At 39.7% G+C, this 6,723-nt stretch overlaps 1 pseudogene; it reads right to left on the bottom strand.

The window, feature by feature from the left end:
- Positions 1-1,296: 1,296 nt before the first annotated feature.
- On the bottom strand, positions 1,297-6,293 carry LOC114761737 (glycine dehydrogenase (decarboxylating), mitochondrial-like; annotated as a pseudogene).
- Positions 6,294-6,723: the final 430 nt, after the last annotated feature.

The raw sequence follows: 6,723 nt of genomic DNA on the forward strand, positions 1-6,723 counted from the left end.
AGGCAATGTAAGATGAAGCAAAATTCTGGCTAGGAAAATTAATTTCATTTTACAGCTATGAGGTTGCAGTAAAATTTCAGATTTTTATGAAGGCATTTTGACATATATTAGCTATAGTGGCGTTAAATGAAATTTTCCCAAAAAATAGGAGGGGAATTTGGAGCCATATGGACCTCACACTCTAAATAGAAGCATTTGTGCGGAGATCTAATATGCCAGCTCCATAAACATGGTTCTGCGCTTTATGTTCATAATATGAATACGAATTTTATGAGTACCTAAGCTTAAGCTTCCTAATAATTACAGATATTTACTTCGCTGTGATGTGTATTACGGTCCATGGATAAACCGTCCCAGAGACTTGACCTTTTTAATTTTTCCATGGCCAGCGCCATCCTAATATATGTCGCAAATATTATATTTTTCCCTTCATTACAGCAACCACCCGACTATTCAACTTTGAGAATTTAAAGAATGTTAAACATTACAATAAGAAATAATTATTAAAAATTTAAAAAAACTTCATGCATCTAATCGCACAAGTGATAAGTCGCTAATTAGCTTAAAAATAAATTCTCAAAAAATTGATTTTGAAATTGTATTCAATGAAATTTGTTGAAAAAGAGCAATTTATTTACATGTTAATTAATTACATAAAAACAAGATGAGAAAATACAATAATGAAAAAAATCTTCAATCCCAAAATACGCGGAAAAATTTTCTGGGGCTGCCAGCCTTTTGAAGGTCCCAAATTCAAAATCGGAAAAAAGAAAAGATCTGAAAATGAAACTAACCAGACAAGCCATAATTGACGTGATGGCAAACCGTGAGAAAATCTTTCGGCATTTGATATTTTTCCTAGATTGCAAATTATGGCCGTTTCAAGTTGATACATTAATATCACAGTGGGGCTTTCTATTGAATCTTTGATGTTTCACACAGCTGTGTTAAAATACTAGCAAAACATTCTACAATTCTATAAGGCTATAAGCAATGTTGCCGAGAACCCCTACCTCATTTTGGGACAGAAAGTAAAATGATACATATTTGGGAAGTAAATAAAAATTAATTCCGAGGTTTTCTCATTTAAGTGAGATACATATACATGCTACAGCAAGAACCAGAGGGTTTCTACTTTCTACACGTATCATATCAACTTTATTCTAAAATAAAAGTAGTAAATGACAGCACGCGTGAACTGTTATTACTCCAGATGTTTATTTGTTCTCCATTGTTCTTTTTTTTTTTTTTTTTTTTTAGAGTGGGTTGGGGAAGGGAAAATATTGGGTCGTAGGATTGTGTTTGGATGAAATGAAAGAGCATTGAATTATGGCAAACGAGAATAAGTGCAAGGATTGTAGGAGAGTTTATGTACACATTCAGGAATGAAGATAGCGCTCAATGAAACACTAAGCAGATGCAGCAGCCTGTTCCTCAGCAGTCTGCGACACTGAGAGGAGGGTGCAGATGAGGTTACGGTCACCGTATACATTGTCCACACGTCCTGATCAACCGAACCACATTCATTAGTATTTCATTAAATGAATCAATCAATCATTCAATTCCAACACACTCTCAGATTCTGCTTCTATGGAAACAAAGCCATTAGTTAATCTGAACTTCAGTGAATTCCATACAAACCAAATAAAGATGTGAAGAAGGAGACATAGCTGGTACCTGTGGTAGGCCAGAACTTGGCAACGCGGAGCCAGGGAGCTGGGTATGCTGCATATTCCCGAGAGTATGGTTTGGTCCATTCATCTCCCATTAGCATCGAAGAAGAATGAGGGGCTCCCTGTACAAAGATCAATACCATTTTAATTTAGATAAAAGGGATCGCCGATCGACTTGCATTCTAATGATCACATACATGGAGAACATTTAACAGGGAACTCTTTTTTTACCTTGAGTACATTATTATTAATATCAGCTTTTCCTTTCTCTATCTCTCTGATTTCTTCTCGAATGGAAATAAGAGCATCACAAAACCTGTCTAACTCAGCCTGCAATGGTATTTCTTACTTAGATATAAGAAAAGATTATACCTGCTATGAGAAGAGAACAAAAAAATTACCAAGAAAAGCATGATGATACCTTGCTTTCACTCTCAGTGGGTTCAATCATGAGAGTACCAGGCACGGGCCATGACATAGTCGGTCCATGAAACCCATAGTCCATAAGGCGCTTGGCCACATCTTCTGGCTCGATCCCAGCAGTATTCTATGACACGAATAGTTTCCAGTTAATCAGACTATAGCGGATACACTTAAAAAATAAATGAATACAACAAAGTGAACTACCTTAAAGCTTCTCAGGTCAATAATAAATTCGTGAGCAACTGTTCCATTGACTCCTCGGAAAAGAACAGGGTAATGATTCTGTAAATACCAAAGCATTATTAAAGGTTAGTAAACATAAACATTATAACAAGATGCTCACATGAGAGAGTTTCAGGATCAGGGGGGGAAAGCAGAAACCTCTAATCGTTTGGCCATGTAGTTAGCATTCAAAATGGCTATCTTGGATGCTTCAGTGAGTCCTTTCGAACCCATCATGGCTATGTAAGTATAAGAAATTGGCAATATGAGTGCTGAGCCCCAAGGTGCTGCAGAAATGGTACCAAGAGGCTGAGTCTTGTCAGGGACAGGAATGCCGCCTGTGGGTACCTTAACAAATAAGGATGGTTTACTGAGAACATAATGTGCCTTATCAAGAATAATGTCAAACATAGTGTCATCAATAACAAACAAAAATCTATATATTTTTACCACAGGATGTGAGGGTAAAAATGGAGCCAAGTGCTTTTTTACACCAATAGGACCCATGCCAGGACCACCTCCTCCATGAGGGATGCAGAATGTCTTGTGAAGATTGAGATGGCAAACATCTGCTCCAATCCAGCCAGGGCTTGTGAGTCCCACCTATAAACACGAACCCATAATCCAAATTGATCAAGGTACTACATTGCTTGAAATTAGGCACTAAATCTAAGCTGGCATCCAGAAATGCAGCAAAAAATAACCATTAACTTGTACAGTTGAAATATGCATCTAATGTTGACCAACACCACAGTTGAAAATTTTGGATCAACTCACACCATGAAAAATAGCCCAAAAAGTGCACGTGCATGTGAAGATTCACATAGAAAAACAAACCTGGGCATTCATGTTAGCACCATCCATATACACTTGACCTCCATTGTCATGAATTATCTTGCATATCTCATCAATACCTTCCTCGTAAACACCATGAGTTGAAGGATATGTAACCTATATTTAAACCAAAATCAAATGAATATCAGTAATGCTCAAGTTTTCCCCTCTTTTCCTCTCAAGCCAAATACAAGTTCAACAAGGAAGCAAGCTATACCATAAGTGCGGATAGGTTGTCCTTGTGAGTTTCAGCAGCTTTTTTCAACTCTTGAATATTGATATTTCCTTGGGCATCAGTTCCAACAGGGACAATTTTCATTCCACACATAGCAGCACTGGCTGGGTTTGTGCCATGTGCTGAGACAGGTATGATGCAAACATTACGGTGGTGGTCTCCCCTTGCCTAGAGTTTCCAATCACCAAAAGAAGCAAGAATCACAAACACAAATAACGTTGTTTGTGAAAGGAGCTAATAGAGGGAAAGAATCGCATCACTTGCAGATGTCCAGGAAGAGAAAATTTTCCAAGTTTGAGATTATCTGCTACACCTTAGAATAACATATTCTTAACATGCAAAACCAATAGCAGGTGAACTAACTCTATCATTAAATTTTGAATCAAAAGAAACTAAGAATGTCCTGCAGAATTCTACCCACAAAAAGTAAGCAAACAAAATTATAATGGCCAGCCAAAGTTGTCATACTTTGTGATATGCACGAATAACCATAAGTCCAGCATATTCTCCGGCAGCACCAGCATTAGGTTGCAAAGAGAATGAGTCAAACCCAGTGATGGCACATAGGAGATCGCCCAAGTTAGTGAACATTTCCTGATAACAAATTTTCTCTTTTAGACAGACACAGAAAAAAGCAGATGCATACCTCAAAATAATGGAAATAAAAGCATTCATAATATTCTTCTATCAAAATTATCATAATGATTTTATTTGAACCTTTATAAATTACCTGATAACCTTGAGCCTGTTCAGCTGGTGCAAAAGGGTGAATGTCAGTAAAACCAGGCCATGTCACGGGCATCATTTCAGCTGTGGCGTTCAGCTTCATTGTACAAGATCCGAGTGGAATCATACTGTGGCACAGTGAGAGATCCTTTGACTGTAGCCGATGAATATACCTTAGCAACTCATGCTCAGTGTGGTACCTATTCGGAGCAAATGAAATTCAGGTAAGCTTCAAAACAAAACCTTGTAGCTTCGGATCTGGTGGAAAGGGATGTACTGTACGTGTTAAAGATAGGATGCGTCATATAAGGACTCTCCCTAGTTAGTCCAGAAGGAATTGCAGTCTGAACCTCTGGAGCGAGAGAAGCGGCTGTGAAGGGGACCTGATAAAACAGAGGTTCAGATGGACTTGGAGGGTGAAAAAAAGCACAATCGGTAATTAAGAAAAGGAAAATATAATATTCTCACAGGCTTGCCACCAGCAAAAACTTTGAAAAGCTTATCAACATCCTCCAAAGTGGTTGTTTCATCAAAGGAAACAGTGATCTGAAAATCAATCAGACTGCATAATCAAATATATGCAAAGAGAGCTAATTAGATGCAAAATAAGTAAAACACTTACAGAGTTTCCATCAACAACTCGCAAATTCATTTCACTTTTGTAAGCAGCATCAGCAATTGCATGGGCATTAGCAGTCTTAACCTTCACAGTGTCGAAGAAGGGAAGATCCTGAACATCACATGTTCCGAGTTTCTTTAATCCAAGAGCAAATACCCCAGCGAGACCATGAACTCGTTGGGCGATAGTTTTAAGTCCTTCAGGTCCATGATAAACAGCATACATAGCAGACATGTTTGCAAGCAGCGCCTAAAAACAATCAAATCAGATCTAACCAAATCAGCAAACTGATATGGGACCAGAACATGGCTCCAGAAGTATTCTACAACAAAGGTTAATCCGTTCTGCAGGAGATGTTGATTAGACATAAACTTTTTCATGTTATAAATACCCGCAAGTTCATTCTAAGAGAACAGTAAAGGGTAGTACCTGGGCAGTACATATATTGCTAGTCGCCTTGTCTCTACGAATATGCTGCTCTCTGGTTTGCATTGCCATACGCAAGGCTGGTTTTCCAGAAGCATCAACACTGACACCAATAATTCTTCCAGGCATCATCCTCTTGTACTCTTGGGATGTGGCGAGGAAAGCCGCATGAGGACCTCCATAACCCATCGGAACTCCAAACCTCTGAGCCGAGCCGACAACAATATCTGCTCCCAACTCACCGGGAGGCTTTAACACAGTCAGAGCAAGAAGATCCGTGGCCATTACAACCTTAACTCAGTGAGCATGAGCTTTCTTGATAAACTCTCCATAATATCGATTGTCTGAGGATGACAGTTGGTGGCAATGATAAAAGTCTTTTTCTTCCCCTTCTGAATATTGTTACACATTGCCATTGCCTCGGCGGCGGCAGTTCCTTCATCCAGCAATGAAGCGTTGGACATAGGTAGACCAGTAAGATCAGTGATCATGGTCTGAAAATTAAGCAAGGATTCAAGACGTCCTTGGGATATCTCTGCCTGGTAAGGAGTATATTGGGTATACCAAGCTGGATTTTCCATTATATTCCTCAAAATCACAGGTGGAACATAGGTGTTATAGTACCCCATCCCAATGTATGACTTGAAAAGTTTGTTCTTAGCCGCCAGATACTGCATGTGCTCAATCATTTGGCTCTCCGTCAGCCCCTCATCAAACTTGTTAAACTTCATTTCATTCAACCGGATCGATTTAGGAACCGTGGCATCGATAAGCGAGTCAAGATGGTCGAATCCGCATGACTGAGCCATTTTGCTCTGTTCCTCAGGGGTTGCAGAGTTATGGCGCCGAGGAAAAGTGTCGCTGGGTTTGAGTGCCTCAACCGAAATCGATCGAGCTTGGGAGGCAACACCCCAAAACGCAACATTACGTGACAGAGCATTCCCGCCCTGCAGGTTCTCAGATTTGGATCCTCTGCCCCTAAAAGCAGAGGGAGAAAGAGATGATACATACCTAGAAGGTGTGTACAATACAGGTGTGGAAGAGTTCAGCGACGATTCATTCTGGCGATGCTGCTTCGCCTGTGAACGAGGCGTCTCAGAATCGCCCTGTTCGCGATCCGCCGTGCCCGTTCCATGAGAGCGGTTTACAGAGAGATCTAAAAAGGGAGGGGGTGAATATGAAATGAAGAACTGACGAAATGGAATCTGTTTTATTGGGAGTTGTTCTATGATTCCATTTCAACTGTGTAAGTGGAGAGTGTGGATTGGGGTAGGTGACTATAATATAGTCGCTTGGCCTTTCTGTATAAATAAGATATATAGATGCTTTAAGTGTTGAATAATGAATGATGAGTGAATAAATCACAATATGCGTGAATTTTCAGGACGAAATAGCCTCAAGATCTGGCGGAGATGGTAGGTGGTTGGTGTGTGCACGCCCACCTATGAAGGAAAACGACAGATTCAATGGCATCACTATCGTACTGACTTCCAAATCACCACAGGCTGGGAATTGGATGAATGGAAGGAGTTGAAGATGTAGAGATTGAGTTTCAATGGATCAAA

This window comes from Neltuma alba, unplaced genomic scaffold (genome assembly GCF_004799145.2).
Source record: "Neltuma alba isolate B1F8T4 unplaced genomic scaffold, ASM479914v2 tig00011133_pilon, whole genome shotgun sequence".
Lineage (NCBI taxonomy): Eukaryota > Viridiplantae > Streptophyta > Magnoliopsida > Fabales > Fabaceae > Neltuma > Neltuma alba.